Here is an 18,273-nt window from a genome sequence, read left to right as displayed (position 1 = left end):
AGAAGAGAAACCTTATGAATGTAACAAATGTGAAAAGTCTTTCACCCAGAAGATACACCTTCGAGTTCATCAAATAACACACACAGGAGAGAAATCTAATAAGTGTAATGAATGTGGAAAGTCTTTCCAAAGGAAGGGAAAACTTCGTGTTCATGAGAGAACACACACAGGAGTGAAACCTTATGAATGTAACCAATGTGTAAAGTCTTTCAGACAGAAATCTTCCCTCAAATTGCATCAAAGAACACACACAGGAGAGAAACCTTATGTGTGCAACAAATGTGGAAAGACCTTCAAGTGGAAATCATATCTTGATGGGCATAATGGAACACACACAGGAGAGAAAATTTATGCATGTAGTGAATGCAGAAAGTCTTTCAAATGGAAGGTAAAACTCCATGTTCATCAGAGAATATACTCAGGAGAAACACCTTATGAGTGTAACATATGTGGAAAGTCCTTCACACAGAAGCCAAACCTCAACATGCATAAGACAATTCAAACAGGAGAAAAACCTTATGAATGCAACCGATGTGGAATGTCTTTCAAATGGAAGTCTTCCCTCAAATTGCATCAGAGAACACACACAGGAGAGAAACTGTACGAGTGCATCAAATGTGGTAAGACCTTCAGATGGAAGTCACATTACAGGAGGCATAACAGAATTCACACATATTAGAAACCTTAGGAATATAACCAAAGTTCAAAGTCTTTCGTGCAGTATTCACCCTTCAGGAAGCGTAAGAGAGTTCACACATATGAGAAGCCTTAGCAATGTAATAAATAGGAAAGACTTTTTAGTCTGTGGAAGAAAACTCAGCTTGTGTCACAGAACCAACACAAGATAAAACCCTTAATGAATGTAGCAAATGTTCAGTCTTTTCCCCAGAAGGCACAAGTCAAGATTTATCACTAAACACCCACAGGATAGAATCCTATGAATAAAATGAAAGGGAAATTTTTTTGAAGAACTCATAGTTGACTTTGCATGATACCACACAGACACAGGATAAAAATCGTATGAATATAAGAATATGAAAAAATCCATCATGAACGCATGACTAAGTATAAAATGCACATAGGAGAAAAAAACCTTATGAATATTACAAATGTGGAAAGTGTTTGACCTGGAAGGCATACTTCTGTGTTCATCACAAACCTGATTCCCATAGAAGAAAAGAAAACTAATGAATAGAACAAATGTGCAATGACTTTTAATCAGAAGTCAGTCTTCAGTACATTTCAGAACATACACAATAGACAAATTCTGAGTAATGAAAAACATGTAGCTATATATAGAATCTCTGTATATGGGAGCATTAGGGTAAGTCTTCTAAACAAAGTCAACCTTCAGCAAGCATTAAGAGCACTCACAGAAGAAATAAAAGCATGTAGGAAAACCTTTGTCAGAAACCTCTAAAAGCTGCCTGTGTGGCTTAGTGGTAGAGTGCTAACCTATCAAGGATGAAGGCCTGGGTTAGATTCCTCAATACTACGTGAAAAGAGCAAGCCAGAAGCAGCACTGTGGTTCAAACGGTAGAGTGCTAACCTTGAGCAAAAGTAGCTCAGGCCCTGAGTTCAAGCCTAAGGATTGGAGACAGAGAGAGAGAGAGAGAAAGAGAGAGAGAGAGAGAGAGAGAGAGAAGAGAGAAGAGAGAGAAGAGAGAGAAAGAGAGAGAAACAGGAACTTCTAAATTTTACAGAGATAGAGAAGGAGAGAGAGAAGGAGACAGAAACTAATTTCTAAACTTTACAGTCTTTCCATTTCCTTACAAATTCGTCTATGTCATTCTTTCTGACAGAAGCACAGAATTCCATTGTGTAAAAATACCATATTTGATCTACTCATCAACTGACGGGCATCTGGGTTGGTTCCATACCTTTGCTATAGTAAATAGTGCTGTGATAAATGGTATTGTTCTATTGAATTTAGTATGTCCTATCTGGACGATTGGCAAGTAGTGAAATTGCTGGTCACAGGGGAGCTCTATGTTTAGTCTTTTTGGGATACTGCCATAGTGCTTTCCATAGTGGTTGAACGAGTTTGCAATCCCACCAGCAGTGTAGTAGTGATCCCTCCTGGCCACATCCCCTCCACCATACGTTCTTAGATTTCTGGATCTTGGCCATTCTAACTGGAGTGAGGAGGAAAATGGAAAGAGGAATTGAAACTTTCTCTCCTTAAAGATGACACGATTCTGTATTTAAAGAACCCTATAGACTCTACTCCGAAGCTGTATTTTAATGCACTGTATAAGTTAAAACATTTGATAAGAGTCAGGGGTAGTGAAAACATTGTTCTTGAATTCAGGTGTCTGGCAGGGTAATGGGGGGTTTTGGTGGCTGGGACTATGAAGCTGGAGCTGCTATCAAACCATGGATCATGTTCCTCTTTGTCTGGGAGAAATGACTCCAAAGATGAAATTTGAATGGTGAGGAAAAGATGATGATGTACTCAGGAAATTTCTCCTAAACAAATGCTCATGTGGAAGTGGGAAGGGGTCTGGGCATATCTGAGGCAGAGCTTAAGGGGGCTTCTCATGGCATTGAGAACGTTCCTTGCGACTTCAGGCATGCAGCAGGGTGCTTTAGATGGCCATTGTGAGATGGATGGAATAAGACTGGAGACAAGATGAATGCTGGGATCCTGCAATGCTCTTGCATGAGTGGCTGGTGGCTCACCTGAAAGAACTAATTATGTCTAAAAAAGAAATCAGGAATTTATTTGATTAGATAATACCTGTAATCCGAGGCATATTCAGGATCCTGATCTTAGTATTGTGGTTTAAAACCAACCCAGCAAAGGGAAAAATGCATGAGACTCTTACTCCCAGTTTAGAGCAAGAACAAAGATTGAAGTAGAGCTGTGGCTCAAGAGCTAGAGTGCTACTTTGAGCAAAGAAAAGCTAAGAAAAAGCTCCAGGTCTTGAGTTCAAGGCCAGGAATGAAAGAAGGAAGGTAAAAAAGGGAAGTATGTGAGGAAGGGTAATATATAAATGAAAGAGAGAAGGAACTAGAAATTTAAAACTAGAGAATATTTAAATGTCATCAGTCCTTCTAAGAAAAGTGTTGGAGTATGGGTTCTATATGTGGTGAACTGGAAGCCCAGCAGTGACTTGTTAACCAAAGAGTCACCATGATGAGCAAAGGATAGAAATCTACATGAGCCTCTTAGCGGATGGAGTCACAGAAGAGAACCTCAGCTCCCATCCCATAGTTAGAAGTATATAGAGATGGGGAAGTTGGCATCACCTTGATGTCATTGTGTCCATGGAGACTGGAAGCCATGGCTCTGTGAAAGCACAATGTTCTGGTTACTGAGCTGAGAGGCTGAGGAGAGCCAAGTCCTGGCCATGAAGAAATCAGGGTGGCAGCAGAGCAACTCTGCTGCAGTGTGTGCCTGCTTGGCTGTTCTTATTCTGTGGTGGATCAGGCCGGAGCGGGTGATAGTAACTGTTTTGTGGTCACAAGCCCTTCACCAAGAGCTTCCTCTGGGATCCTCATAAGCTACAGGGTGGCTGGTGGTGGGAAGTGTGTGGGGTGGAAGTGACAGAGGGATGGACGCATGGCAAGGTGGGTGAAGAGATGAGAGGAATGATGAGAGCCCAGTTCATTGGTTTCCAAGGTTAATGGGTGGGAGGTAGAGAGGCATGACGGAGGAAAGATGGAGGCAGGGGAAGGTGGTGACAGAGTGAGGCCATCTGTAGTGCCAGCCTGGCCATCATCTAAAGCCCATTGGCAGCTTCCTGGTCCCTCACGTTGTCCTGCTCCTTGTGGAGGGAATGTCACGTGTACCCAGAGCTAGGGGTGGGGCAATGTTAGTAGCACCTGGAGAACCATTGGCCTCTACCTGGGTGAGGGGTGGTTCTGGCTCCCATGCTGGGTGGCCTGATAGCTATGGAACAGATCTCTCCTTAGCTACCACAGTCAGTGGCTGCTCTCCATCTAGGGTTAGGGCACCTGCTCAGCCATCAGGACACCCCATGCCAGGACAGAGGCCAACAATTCAGATGGCAGCACAGGGGTGAAGATGATCTCACCGTAGCCCTAGTTACATGGCTGTCCCTGCATGCAGGTCAGGATGAGCTGGGGGAAGATGTTCTCTGTGTTTTTCCACAGCCTATCCCGCCCTCTTCTCGTGTTTGATTAGACCCAGAGAGTACCAGGTTCCCTCTCATAGTCCTGGTTCTTTTTCTTTTACAGTCATGAGGCTTGAACTCAGGTCCTGGGTACTGTCCCTGAGCTCTTTTGCTCAAGGTTGATGCTCTACCATTTGAACCATAGTGCCATTTTCAGCTTTTCCTTTTCATGTGGATCTCTGATATCTCCAGTGCTGTGCCTGCAGGGAGACACTCACCCCACAGACAGAGCCACCTCTGCGGTGACTGTGACTGCCCACAACCCTCACACCCACTCCTTGCACACCCCTCGACTCAAGTTTTAGCTCCTCTTGGACTGGGTGTCCAGCCTACCCCTTCCTACACTCACAAAGCGTCTACAATTGTCTTCCCAGGGTCCTTTCTTCTGCCAGCCAGAGTACAGACTGTGCACATCTTGACGATCACAGAGCTCAAAGCCACAGGCTGAGATGCAGAAGGGGGTGACCCAGTAGCTTCACAGGGCCCATGGATCATCCTGTGCATCCCTCGGCCTGTGACTTCCCACACCCCCTTGGCAGGGAAGCTCCATGCCCACATCCTGATCCCTGGTCCCCTCCAATTCCATTCTCCCTTGGATTTTGCAGACTGTCTACCATCAGGATCTAAAATTCTATTCATCACTTTATGTCCTTATCACTGATTTGCTACTTTGGCAGGATCTCCCGGTGCCTGGAGAGTGGGCATGTCATGTACTCTCTGTGGAGAAGTTGCCCCAGGAGAAGAAATATGCACTTCATGTGAGTGTTGGACAGGGCAGGAGGGCTCCCTAGGATCAGAAGCCACAGGAGGGGTGCAGATGGGGGAATGCTAGGGGCCCCAGGGGACAGTGGGAGTTAGGGCACAGTTGGTTCCTTCTGCAGGGTTGACACCGCTTCACAAACCCAACAGAATGAGGTTCACATTACAGATGTCAGAGACAGTGCAGATTGCCAATGGGCGCAGGGGTCACTGTCACCCCCAGATGCTGGCTGCATGCTGGGATGCACGCAGAGATGGTATCAAGATCAGATAATGAGGATGTTGCAGGGTGTAACCATTCTTTTCAGATGGCTCTCTACCTCTCTTGAGCTTCATCTCTATCTTTGGCTTTTGCTTGGCAGTTAACTGGAAATGAGAGTTTCATGGACTTTCCTTTCTGGACTGACTTCAAACAGAAGCAATGCAGTTTTCAAACCATACCCTACTGAAGAAGGGAAGCTTGATGTGGTGCTTAACTGGGTTGCACTTTGGCTCCATTTGCTATGCCTCACGGGAGGGGGCTCATCATTTGTAGACTAAGATCTCATGACCTTCAAACCCAAATGCTACCTGAAAGTTCAGGGTCCCAGCCTATGTGTTGGGCCTGGGTGAATACATTCTCTGTTATGCTGGGTCATCAACACATGTTTTAAGCTGGAAGTAGGCAGTGCCACATTTGATAAGAACATCTGCCAGAGATTGTCACCTCATGAAAGCAGATTCTAAATTTGTATTCCATTTCCTATGGTGGAGAAATCCCCTCCAAGTTAGACAGGCTCACATGCACCGGCATGTCACACTCCTAATGCACCCTTGAGTGTCCTCATGGTATTGGGATCTAAGTTTGTAGGGAATGCTGGTTTAGGCCATGAATTAGCTGGACAAGTGATGACAAACGTGTTGTGGATTAATATGAGAACAATTTAAGAAGCCCTGGAGGAGCATCAACCTGACCCTCTGTGGTGCTATAAATCTGATAGGATGTTCCAGACTGAGAAACAATCACATTGCTTTGTGTTTGGCATCCAGACAAGTGAGTGCATGTCTTAGCTGTCAGCCAATACAGAGGAGGACATGAATAAGTGGGTGGAAAGCATCTGTCAGACACCTGTCTGGGGGCAGGTGGAGAGAACATGGGAAGGTAGAGACCATGGCTGTGGTGGGGCCAAAAAAAGGGTAAAAGAGGCAAAGGAACCAGGTACTGGTAGCTCAAGACTGTCATCCTAGCTACTCAGTAGTTTGAGATCTGAGGATCACAATTCAAAATCAGCCAGGACAGAAACTCCATGAGACTCTTATCTGCAATAAACTACTGAATGCAAGAAGCTCAAGCTCAGTGACAGCATCCAGGCCTAGCGTTCAAAACCCAGGACCGGCAGAAAAAAGTATCAAAGGACAAGAAGCTGGCCAAAAGTTAGAGGGACTCTATCTTGACAAACAATACAATGGAAGTTGCACTCAGAAGACTTGCACAAAATCTGGAAATGCCTGAGACCTATCTATGTATGTTTCCTGTTTGTCTAAATACATATGTTTATGTATTTATATATTAGTATAGAAAGACAGATCAATACATATGACTATACATAGATACATAGACAGACACTTATGGGTGGGTGGTATACTGTGTGAGAGTTTTGTTTGTGTTTTGTGGATGGCTATCTCTGTTTAAGAAAGATAGAAAATATGTAAATATCTTTAAAAAAAACTTGATAAAATATAGAGAGACATAAGCTCTTGAGGGAATCTGAAATGACAAGATTATTCACAGGCACGTTTATCCTTATGGATTCCTCAGCAAGTTTTAATTTTTTTCATTATTTTCTTTCTTTTTTTGAACCAGTGCTAAGGATTTCTCTCAGGGACCAGGTGCTTTCAATTTCTAATTTTCTCATGGCTGGTACAAGAGGAACTGAGCCACAGTTCCACTTTTGCCTTATTTATTCGTGCTTAACTGAAGATAAAGATTTCTATCAGTGACTTTCTCTCAGGGGCTGGATTCTAACGAGGATCCCCAGACCTCAGCCTTCTCTATAGCTACAATTAACAATATGACAACCCAGCACTGGGTTCCAATGCACAGGGCAAGAAATTGAATGAATCTCTCAATTCCAATTAGCTATAATAAGCTAGAAGTGAAAGACCAATACCTTTGAGGAAAAGATGCTGAGGGTTATCACACAGGCCCTATGAGTAAGCCCTAAACCCTGTACACATGTGTGCATGCACACATTGGCAGATACACACACACACAAGCACACACACAATGTCTCAGGCAATATTGTATTTTGAATTAATATCCAAAGATTGGACAACAGGATAGCAAGTAATAAAATCTGTTTTTCTTGTCTACATTGAGGGAAAGGGATAAATCACAAGATGCAGAAGCGAAGAATTCAGAGGCAAATGCTGTGAGTGAATAACTTATCTATGTCTGTAAGACTTTTTTTTATGTCACCAATGCTTCTGTGATTTTCCCACTTGCATTGTTAAAGATGACAGCACAGATATTCATCAGGAAGAAAAATAGATTAGGATACAGAAACCTAACAACGTCCTAGTAGATTGAAGTGAAAAATATGTGCAAGATGGCCTGGGTGTTTCATCTATTTGTAGAGTGCTTGGCTACCACACAAAAAGACTCCGGTTTGATTGTGCAGTACCATATACATAGAAAACTCTGGAAGTGGTGCTGTGGCTTGGTGGGACAGCTATAGCCTAAAGAAAGCCTAAGAACAATGGTCAGGCTCTGAGGTCAAGTCCCAGGACTAGCAAAAAAAATGTGCAAGAGGCAAAATGCAAGCTGAGAAGGCACTGTGAAGCAAAATGTCTTGTGAAGGGTAAGGGGAATAGTGACAGTTAAGTTTGGATCTTACCTAAGAAAGGCTCCTTGAGCCTGAGACCAGGCTAGCACTTATGCCTAATTAGTGACTTGGGATTTGAACAAAAAGGTGTGCTGTTTACTACATCCATATGTGAGGTGGGAAGGGAGATTCAGCCTCCAGTATGTCTTTGGGGAGGTCTTCTGTGAGCAAGGAGCTTTGGTCATTGGGCCTTGAAAGGTGACCCTACCTCCCTCACAATGGACAGAATATGGAACCCTGGTAACTAAGCCACTGTATGTGACAACCAGCTCAAGCCAGCTCCCTTGGCCTGTTGCTCAGGAACCAGAAAGATGTTGCTGTGCTGTTGCCAAAGGTCAGGAGGCTCGCATCTCAGGCATGAGAGATATGGATGTCTCACTTGAAGAAGTAGATGCTGGATCAGTGCCAAGCCAAAATTCCAGTATATCAGGCATTTCTCTAGGAAGAAAGCCAGGAAACTCCAGGCAACTCAGATGAGGTATATTGAGAAGAAACCTATTGGAACCCATCATCCTGCCCACACACTACAACCTTCTTGTGTGCTTTCAAGTTACTATACTGAGATTAGAGTGTGCATTTCCAATCTACTCTATTCCAATTCCTCAGTGTGAAGGTGGTCCCATTCCTACGTTTGAAATATCCAGTTTTGCCAACATAGTGTGATGGTAAGTCAGCGCAGACTCTGAATGAGCCTTGTAACCTATGGATCCTGGAGGAAGGCCTGTTGGAGATGCTGCTGACAAAGCTGATCCCTGCCTACCAGAAAGGTGATCTCTTTTATGTGTGAAACTTCCTACACAATTTCAAATAGTGGAGGACAATGTAGTAGTTGCTGGAAATTCTCTTTAAAAAGTGAGTATTCCCCCTCCAAACCCAGGTTTGCTCACCCCTCCTGGCCAAGTCTTGGAATACTTGGCTCCTCTCTGAGCCTGTTTGGTTCACTGGGGTGTTCACAAGGGAGCTAAGCATGATACAAGTACACAAACTACTTTATTATGACTGGGACACCATGCCATTTCATTTCCCTCACAAGCTACTGGAGTCTCAACAGTGTGCTTACTGAGAAGTTGGATTTCAGGCATGAGTAAGTGGCTCCCAACTGCAGCCCTCACCTAGGTGACATCCTAGGTAATCCAATTTCCCAGTAAGAAATGAGGTGTCAGTACTAATGGCGGAGGCCTGTGAAATACTGGAGTCAGAGGAAACGCTGGGGGCTGAATCACTTTTGAGCCATCAGGGAGGGATTGTGATAGCTTTGCCTGTTAGAACCTGAAAGCATTTACATTTTGGTGTTTGGTCCAGTGCTGTCACTTGAACCTGAACCCAGGTCTAAATGCCATCCCTTTGGTGTTCAAAAATTAGCACTGTACCATTTGAGTCATAGGTCAAGTTCTGGCTTTTTGCTGCCTAATTGAAGACAAGTGCCTTTAGACTTTTACTGACTAGACTGGCTTTCCACTGTGATCTTCAGAGCTCAACCTGCTGGGTGGCTAAGATTAGAGGAATGAGCATTTAGTTCTTTATTTAGAGCATTCACTTATTGATTTATTTAGAGCATTTACTTAGTTAATTTAAGGTGCGTTTACTTTGGACAGATGCATAGAGGCCTCTCTCAGAAGCTTCTGGAAGTGGGGTGTAAAAGTCATCCTGTTCTCGAGTGTCTCTTACCCCCCTCCCAACACATAAGTGCACATCTCTGCAGGACAGCCACAGCATTAGAGTCCTGCAAGAAAGGGGCTTTGGTAGAAGGCTCAAGATGGAGAGAGAAGGCTCTCACTTTCTTTGTACAGAATGTGCCCACAGCATCATGTGTTCCATCTATATGATGTGAATGGACTTCTACCCCAGTGATTTCTACGAGTTCAAGAACTGCCACACCCTGACACAACTCAAGCTCTATATGAGGCTCCACATGCCGGCTTTGCACCTGCTCTTCTAAACACATACTTTTTGACCAGCTGGAGGAATGTGCGACCAGTAAGACCAAGAAAAAGTAGAAGTCCTGGTGTGGGTGCCTCAGAGCCTGTGAGTAGGAAGCCCATGTGGTCTAGATATTGGTTGGCCCTTACTTCTACAGAGCTTGGCAAAATGCCCTTTATGGGTGATGTCAGCCAGGTAATGTCTGTCCTCTGAAAGGACTCGGGAATAAGCACTCATTAGAAAGACCCTACATCTCCTCAGTGTTTAGTCCAAACTCCAGTTCTACAGGTTCCTCCATTAGATCCTCATGGAAGTTGAATGACACTTCAACTTGCAGTGTCCACTCTGTCCACTCTGTACCTATTTCCATTCTTAGGTTTGGGTCATCGTGGAAGAGCTTATCCTGAACTCCGCATGAAAAACCCACCAGTGGAGCTGGTGACTGATGGAGACTGAGAATCATCACTGCACTCCAGAAAGCATGGGCCTTCTGTAGAAATTACCAAACAGGTTTAGAGTCCTGTGGATATACCTTTTGCTCTGAACCCCATGTGTGACACAGTTGAACCTGCAGATACTATGGAGGAAGAAAAAGAGCAGCCAGATTTCCTTCCGTTTCCTTTCACACTCCACCCAGAGTCAGTCCATCTGAGTCAGAGTAACACTCCACTTATTGTGCAAGCTGAAGGGGCACACGCTGGGCTCATGGAAAATGTCCCCATGGGAAGCATCAAGTGTACTCTCAATACTGGATTCATTGGAGGAAAATGAATCCATCCTCACAGAATATCCAGACCCATCCATCTCACTAAAAGAGACTCAATCTCCATTCTACAAACCAGAATCCATCCCCCTCTTAACTCAGGAACGACATTCTGTTTCTCATGAGGAAGGAGACCATTCTGAGGACTCTGAAGTAGAATTACTGTCTGAAGGCAACTTGGAGGCCAGTCTGGATTTAGAGCTTCCCTGTCCCCTTCCTAAAAAGACATGTCTTTATCTTGCTCTCATGATTCTTGTCAAGTCTTCATTGTATTCACTTTGCTAACTATTAAACTCTCATTGTTAATATTATGGTGTGCAGTTCTTCAGTCCTTATTATACTGTGTTTTATTTTCCACTTATAATGTGAGACCTCAGACACATAGGTCCTGGGTGGGCCAAAAACCAGACAGGTCTGGTCCCATAGAAGACAACCGTACTGGATATACAGGGAACTATGAAATGCATGGAATCACCAGGAATCCAGGCCAGGCCTCCATGGAAAGACAAGTCAGCTACCAAAGCTTAAGGACAGAGCAGATGCCTGGAAATGTGTTTTGTCAATCGGGAGAAGTGCCAGAGTAACTGTAATATTATGTGGGACCCTGTTCTGTGAGTTCAAGTCTGTTTATATATCCATTGTGCTTTGTACAAATATTTAAGAAAATTAAAACTCCACAATAGTATCAAAAATCTACTTTGGCTTTGAATGTGGCCTAGTTGTAGAGTGCTCGCCTAGTATACAAAAGATTTTGATTCAATTCCTCGGCACTGCATACACAGAAAAAGCAGATGGGGCACTGTGGCTCAGGTATCAGAGTGCCACCCTTGAACAAATGTGGCCAAGGACAGTTCCTGGTCCCTCACTTCAAGCCCCAGGACTAGCCAAACAAGAAATCATACCATTTTCCACACATTTGGAAATAAATCTGTTTTATCTAACCCTACTTCTTTTTTGCCAGTCCAGGGTGTGTGCCACCAAGCCAAACTACTGGCCCCAACCTTACTATTTTTTATCATTTAATTTTTTTACATAATCATATTTCATGCTGTCTGTATTAAAACCATAAACAGCATGATTAGTGTAATAATGTTAAAGGTAAAACATAAGAAATTAATAACTAAAATTCCTTTTTATTAGTTTTATAGCATTACTACAATTTTATGAGAAAAATTACCTAGAATGTTTATTTTAGAGTTCAAGTAATCCATTTTGAAACATATATCAACCTACATCATTTATTTGAACACATTTTAAACTATTTTTTTCAGGAATGAAAATACATATATATTTGTTGTAAATGAAATTTATGACTTGGGGGGAAGGTAAAGACAAAAAGGGGAGGGGGTAACAGTGTTTACAAGAAATGTATTCATTACATATGTAACAGTAATCTCTTTGTATATCACCTTGACAACAAATTTTTTGTAAAGTACAATAAGTTTAAATGTCTACTTTGGGGAGAATTTTTTTTACACTACTGTGCTTAGACTGAGGACCTGAGCACGATCCTTGTTTTTGTTTTTGTTTATTCTTAAGGCGCAATTCTATCACATGTGCCACAGCACCACTTTTATCTTTTTTTATATGTTGTGCTGAGGAACTGAACTTGCGTCTTCATACATGCTCAGCAAGAACTCTTCCACTAGGCTTCACTTATGGCCCCAGTGGGAAGGAAGTTTTCCATAAAATATGTAGGAAATATGTCCACTAAGGAAAAGCCATCAAAAATAGAAGAAAAATTATATACTTAGATAACGACATGCCAGTATTATGGCAGATCTCTGTAATTCTAGCTTCAAGAGTGGCCTATTTGGACCAGGAGTTGGCTGGCTGAAGTAAAGTGCTATCCTTGAGCAAGCCCTAGGACAGTGCTCTGGCCATGAGTTGAAGCCATAGGACATGCAAAAAATAATAATTTAATGCCCGTGACTGGTGGCTCACCCTGGTAATCCTAGCTACCCTTGAGGATCGAGGTTCAAAGACGGCCCAGGCATAAAAATCTGTGAGAATCTTATTTCCAAAGAATCCAGAAAATTCAAAATGACAATGTGCCTCAAGTGGTAGAGCTCTTCCCTTGAGCTGAAAAGCTTAAGGTAAACATCCAGGCCCAGAGTTCAAGCCCCATGAGTGAAAAAAAGAAAAAGAAAAAGAAAGCCCTTATCTAAGGCTGGAGTGCACACTACTGGTAGTTTGCTTGCCTAGTATGCACAAAGCCCTGTGTTCAATTACTCTGTACCATTTACACCAAAAAAAAACCCTGGAAATGATCTCAGAAGGTTGGGTTCTGAGGATCACAGTTCAAAGCCAGGCCAGACACTAAAGTCCATGAAACTGTTACTTCCACTTAAGCACCAGAAAACCAGAAGTGACACTGTGGCTCAAGGTGTTTAAGGTTGTAGCCTTGAGCTGAAGAGCCCAGGGACACTGCCCAGGTGCACAATTAAAGTCTTACAACCAAAAGAGAGAGAGAGAGAGAGAGAGAGAGAGAGACAGAGACAGAGACAGACAGAGAGAGACAAAGACAGAGAGAGAGATAGAGAGAGAGAGACAGAGAGAGAGAGACAGGCAGACAGACAGAGACAGACAGAGACAGAGAGACAGAGACAGAGACATCAAACAGTCAGGCACTGCTGGCTGAAGCGTGTAATTCTAGCTACTATGGAGGCTGAGATTGGAGGATCTTGGTTCAAAGCCCAAAGGCAGCCTGGACACATATATTTGTGAGACTTACATCACCAATTAACTACCAGAAACCAAAAGTGGAGCTGTAGAGGAAGAGCGATGGCCTTGAGCTGAAGAGCTCAGGGACAGTGTCCAGGCTCAAAGTCCAAGCACCATGATGAATCAATAATAAAAAAAGAAGATAGCTAATAGTAATGATGAATAATTTTGTGCTGGGTGTTTGGCCTAGTGGTAGAGTGCTTTCCTAGCATGCACGAAGACCTGGGTTCAATTCCTCAATACCACATACATAGAAAAATGCTGGAAGTGGTGCTGAGGCTGAAGTGGTAGAGCCCTAGCCTTGAGAAAATATAAGGACAGTGCTCAGTCCCTGAGTTCAAGCCCAGGACTGGCCAAATCAAAAGTAGTAGAGCACTTGCATTGAACTGAAGATCTGAGGAACAGCCCAGGCACAGCGTTCAAGCACCGCAAACAACAACAGCATAATCTATGAAATGGCAGTGGTGGTTTTAAGCTAAGCAAAAATAGAGTAGAAACTGGTTAAATACATATTTGTGTGTAAGCAAAATAGCCAGACTTATGCATTAGAACAGGATAGCAACTTGAAAAAAATTTTGTTTTCCATCTCACTAGGACCTGTCTCTTAATTTATTCAAGTAAGTAAAATGCTGGGTTTTATAATCATTGCTCTGAATATTAGAAAATCATAATATCTCTCATTAACCAACAAAGACCAGGAACTGGGGCTTCGTTCAAATGGCAGAGTATCAGGCAAGAGAAGAAAAAATTGAAGTAAGAACTTGAAGTTCTTGATCCAGAACCTGCATAGTAACAGAGCAGCAGCCTGGTGATGGTACCTCACTCCTATAATCTTAGCTACTCAGGAGGCTAAGATCTGAGAATCAAAGTTTAAAGCCAGCCAAAGTACCCAGTTAACTGCCAGAAAAACCAGAAGTGGCACTGTGGCTCACAGATTAAAGCACTAGCCTTGAGCTGAAGTGCTCAGGGACAGTGCCCAGGCCCAGACTTCAAGCCCCAGAATTGACAACAATTAAACAAGCAAAAAAAACTCACAAAGAAGCCTGCAAACCACAGTGGTTCTGCTGAGTCTCTTCTCTATGGGGATCAGGAAACATTTCACTTTTTCTGTCTCTTCCCATCTCAACATTCATACTAAAATAAGACTGTGTTGAAAGTTTCAATTTATAAAAATGTTTTTCATGAAGCACCCTGAAATATTCATCGCTTATATCTCAATTGAAGATAGTTGATTTGGGGCTGCATTGGTAGAGTGCTAGCCTTGAGCAGAAAAGGTCAGGGATAGAGCTGAAGCACTCAGTTGAAGACCCAGTGCCAACACACAAAAGAAATTATGCACTTTATACATATTTTCTAATTTCTTAATGAATTTTTCAGTCTGTATAAATATAGGGTACATTCCTTGTTACTTAAGTAAGATTGCTATTTTTTTTTCATTTTGCCAGTCCTAGGGCTTGGACTCAGGGCCTAAACATTTTCATTGGACACGCTTGCCCAAGGTGAGTGCTCTGCCCTCTTGAGACACAGCACCACTTCTAGGTTTTTCTGAGTATGCGGTACCGGTGAATAGAACCTAGGTCTTCATGCATTCTAGGTGAGCACTCTAACATTAGGCTACATTCCCAGGCAGTGAGATTCCTCTTACAGTCATTGTATGTTCACAGAGTTTGATCTCACACACTGTAGGGCCCTGGTTGTCTTTGACCTGTGATCCTAAGCCCTGAGCCTCCTAAGTAGCTGAAATTAAGTTGTGAGCCAGCATGATGGCTTCCATTCTTTTTTCTACAAAAATATATGTAGTTATCTAAAATATATCAATAGCTGAAAAAAATGAATCTCTCCCAAACAAATCTTCAAAGAAACAACCATCCTATTAAAAGGTGGGCTAAAGAGTTAAAAGAGTATTCTCTGAAGAAAAAATTAAAATGGGCTTTAGACACATGGAGAAATGCTCCATATATCTAGCAATAAGGGAAATGAAAATCAAAACAACTTTGAGATTCCACCTGCCTCCAGTCAGAATGGCCATTATCAAAAAATCTAATAAGAGATACTGGTGGGGAAGTGATCAGGGGGGATCACACCTACACTGTTGGTGAGTGTAAACTCGTTCAACCACTAGGGAAAGCAGTGTGGTGGTTCCTCAAAAGACTGAACATAGAGCTCCCCTATGATCCAGCAAATCCACTACTTGGCACCTACCCAATTGTCCAGAAAAAAGGACATACTAAAGCCACTAGCACAATGATGCTCATTGCAGCACTATTTACCATAGCAAAGATATGAAACCAACCCAGATGCCACTCAGTAGATGACTGAATCAAGAAGATGTGGTACTTATACACAAAGGAATGCTATGCTGCCATCAGAAGGAATGACATCGCCCCATTTGTAAGGAAATGGAAAGACTTGGAAAAATTCATATTAAGCGAAGCAAGCCAGACCCAAAGAAACATAAGCTCAATGGTTTCCCTCATTTGTAATAATTAGTTCACATCTAGGACTCTCCTAGCAGAGGATTACAATAACTCAAAAACCTAGGTATATAAGGTCATATAGGATGAGACTAAATGAAAGGATCTCTAGGATATGGGAACAAGAGCTATATCTTGTGTCCTCCTTGCTCTTAATCTTGTGTGATTTTTTTTCCTTAATCTACTATGTTATTTCTCATCTCTTATTTTGCCCTTTGGTTAATGTCAGATTGTTACTGTATCTGATTTTTTCCCAGGCATATTGTATATATGTTTATTTGTTTATGTCAAATAGGAAAGGGAAGGGGGGAAACAAGATGATTGGGAAGGGGAGGGGAGAGGGAACTGGGGACAAAAACATGTGGAGTGGAATAAATGTGTGAGAAGTAATGCAGTCCACTACCTGTAAATGTAATCGTAACCCCTCTATACATTACCGTGAAAATAAAAAAGAGACTATAAAAATATCTGTAGAAAATGAGGCTGGATGATGGAAACAACCAGATGCCCTACTACAAAAAATGTGATACACGCACACACACACACACACACACACGCACACACACACACACACACACAGTGGAATGATACATAGCCAACCGACAAGATAAAATAATGGCATTCTCGGGGAAGTGGATGAAAAGGAAAAAAATCATATTAAATGAAGTAAGCCAAACTCAAAGGAACATAGGCCCAAGAGTCTCCCTCATTTGTCAAATTCAGTAGAAACCTTGGGCTCTGCTACCAGAGATTTACAATAGAACAAAATCTAGAGACATCGTGACAAATAGTATGACACTAAATGTAAGGACCTCCAAGATAAAGAAGCAAAACTCATATAATGAGTGATTGTTGTCCTTAATGAACTATGTGATCTCTTATCTCTTTTGCTATCCCTTGGTTATATCATATTGTTACAATATTTCACCTTGTTTTCTGATATATTTCCTATGTGCCTACCTGGTTATTTGAAATTGGATAGGGAAGGAGGGAAATGAACATGAGTGGGGGTAGGGGAAGGGAAATGGGGACCATATCATTACATGGGGTATCAAAGTTTGAGAAGTAATGCACCTTCTATCTGGTGAATATAATGTAACCCCTCTATAAATTACAATAAAAATAAATACATAAAAAGAAGATCTGCACAGAAAAAAATAATAATGGCATTTTTGGGGTGGTGGATGAAATTAGAGTGAATCCTGTTGAGTGAGATAAGTCAAGACCAAGGAACAAAAGGTACTTGGTATCCTTAATATATGGATATTAGTTTCAAACAGTAGTAGAGCGATGATTGAATAGTTGATACCCAAAGTTCTGGACATAATTTTGGAGATATAAACATAACTACATAGACATAAAAATCTAGGATAGACTATACACTCTATAGACATATGTTTTTTTTATAGATTAATCTGTATCTATGACATACAAAGACTCAGCTTAATTTTTACTATATTCTAAAATTTATGTGCCAGTGATTGTATAGCGATTCCCTTCTTCAATACTTGTTGGTTTCACATGACATTTGAAATATGATGTAAAATTCAATGTTAATAAATTTTTTAAAAAAAAGAGGCTAGAGGTAAATACCACTAATGTACTTGCTCTAAGTGGTACAGAAATTTTCTTAATGAATCAAGGAGTTTTATTACATCTTTATGCAATTATTTTAGTTCTGAGTGTTCTACACTCAATGATACTTCTGGAAAGATGATATAGCTGACTGTGTAAATGGTATGAAGACATACTGGCCTAAACGTAGAATAAAGCATTGGTAAGTGGCTGTTAGCTGTCCAGATTCTACTGGAATATGTGGAATGACTTTATTAAGCACAATGCAGGCTATTAGTAAGATCAGGATCAAGATTATGTGGTTCCATGAGATGAATGAGGAAAGATCAGAAAAATCTACTAAGATATCCAAATATACTTTTGAAACTAAGGTATCTGGACTCCTTTTTTTTTCTTGGTGGGGAGCTTGAACTTTGGACCTGGGCAAGGTCTCTTAGTTCTTTTTCCTCAAGGCTAATGCTGTACCAGTTTTAGCCACAACTCCACTTAGTTTTTGGGTGGATAAGTGGAGAGAAGAATCTTACAGTTTTTTTTTGTTTTCGTTTTTTTGCTTGCAAAGGCTTTGAATCACCTTCTCCCTGGCTAGTAGAATGACAATTATGACCCTCCAGCGCCTGGCTAGTGATTTTTTGAAAATTGCACTTTCTTCCAAATCACGTAACTGGTTCCTAGCAAAGTTTTGAAGACTGACTTAAATGTGACAGATTTTTGTCACTTGGAGACACTCCGTGCTGAACGTTAGAAATCTACCAGCTGAGTCACAGTGGCACTTCCAGTTTTTGTTTATGTGGTGCTGAGGAATGGAATCCAGGGTTTCATACATGCTAGGCAAGCTACATTTTCAGCCCAAGGTTTTATGTTTTGTTTTTTCAGTGTTGTTGCTTCTAAGGTACTGTATGATGTTCTTTCATTTTCTTTGCTTTTTACCTCTTTTCTTCTTTTTCCCTTTAGTTTTATTCTCTGTAGTCACTGTGTTGAATTCGGGTACCCTATGTCTTGTACATAGGTTTATGTGATTTGGGGAATGGAGAGGGTATAATAAAATGGTAAAAAAA

This window comes from Megascapheus bottae, unplaced genomic scaffold (genome assembly GCF_031878675.1).
Source record: "Megascapheus bottae isolate mThoBot1 unplaced genomic scaffold, mThoBot2.hap1 HAP1_SCAFFOLD_43, whole genome shotgun sequence".
NCBI classification, from domain to species: domain Eukaryota; kingdom Metazoa; phylum Chordata; class Mammalia; order Rodentia; family Geomyidae; genus Megascapheus; species Megascapheus bottae.
The sequence above is the reverse complement of the archived record's forward strand: the minus strand, read 5'-3'. Positions refer to the sequence as shown.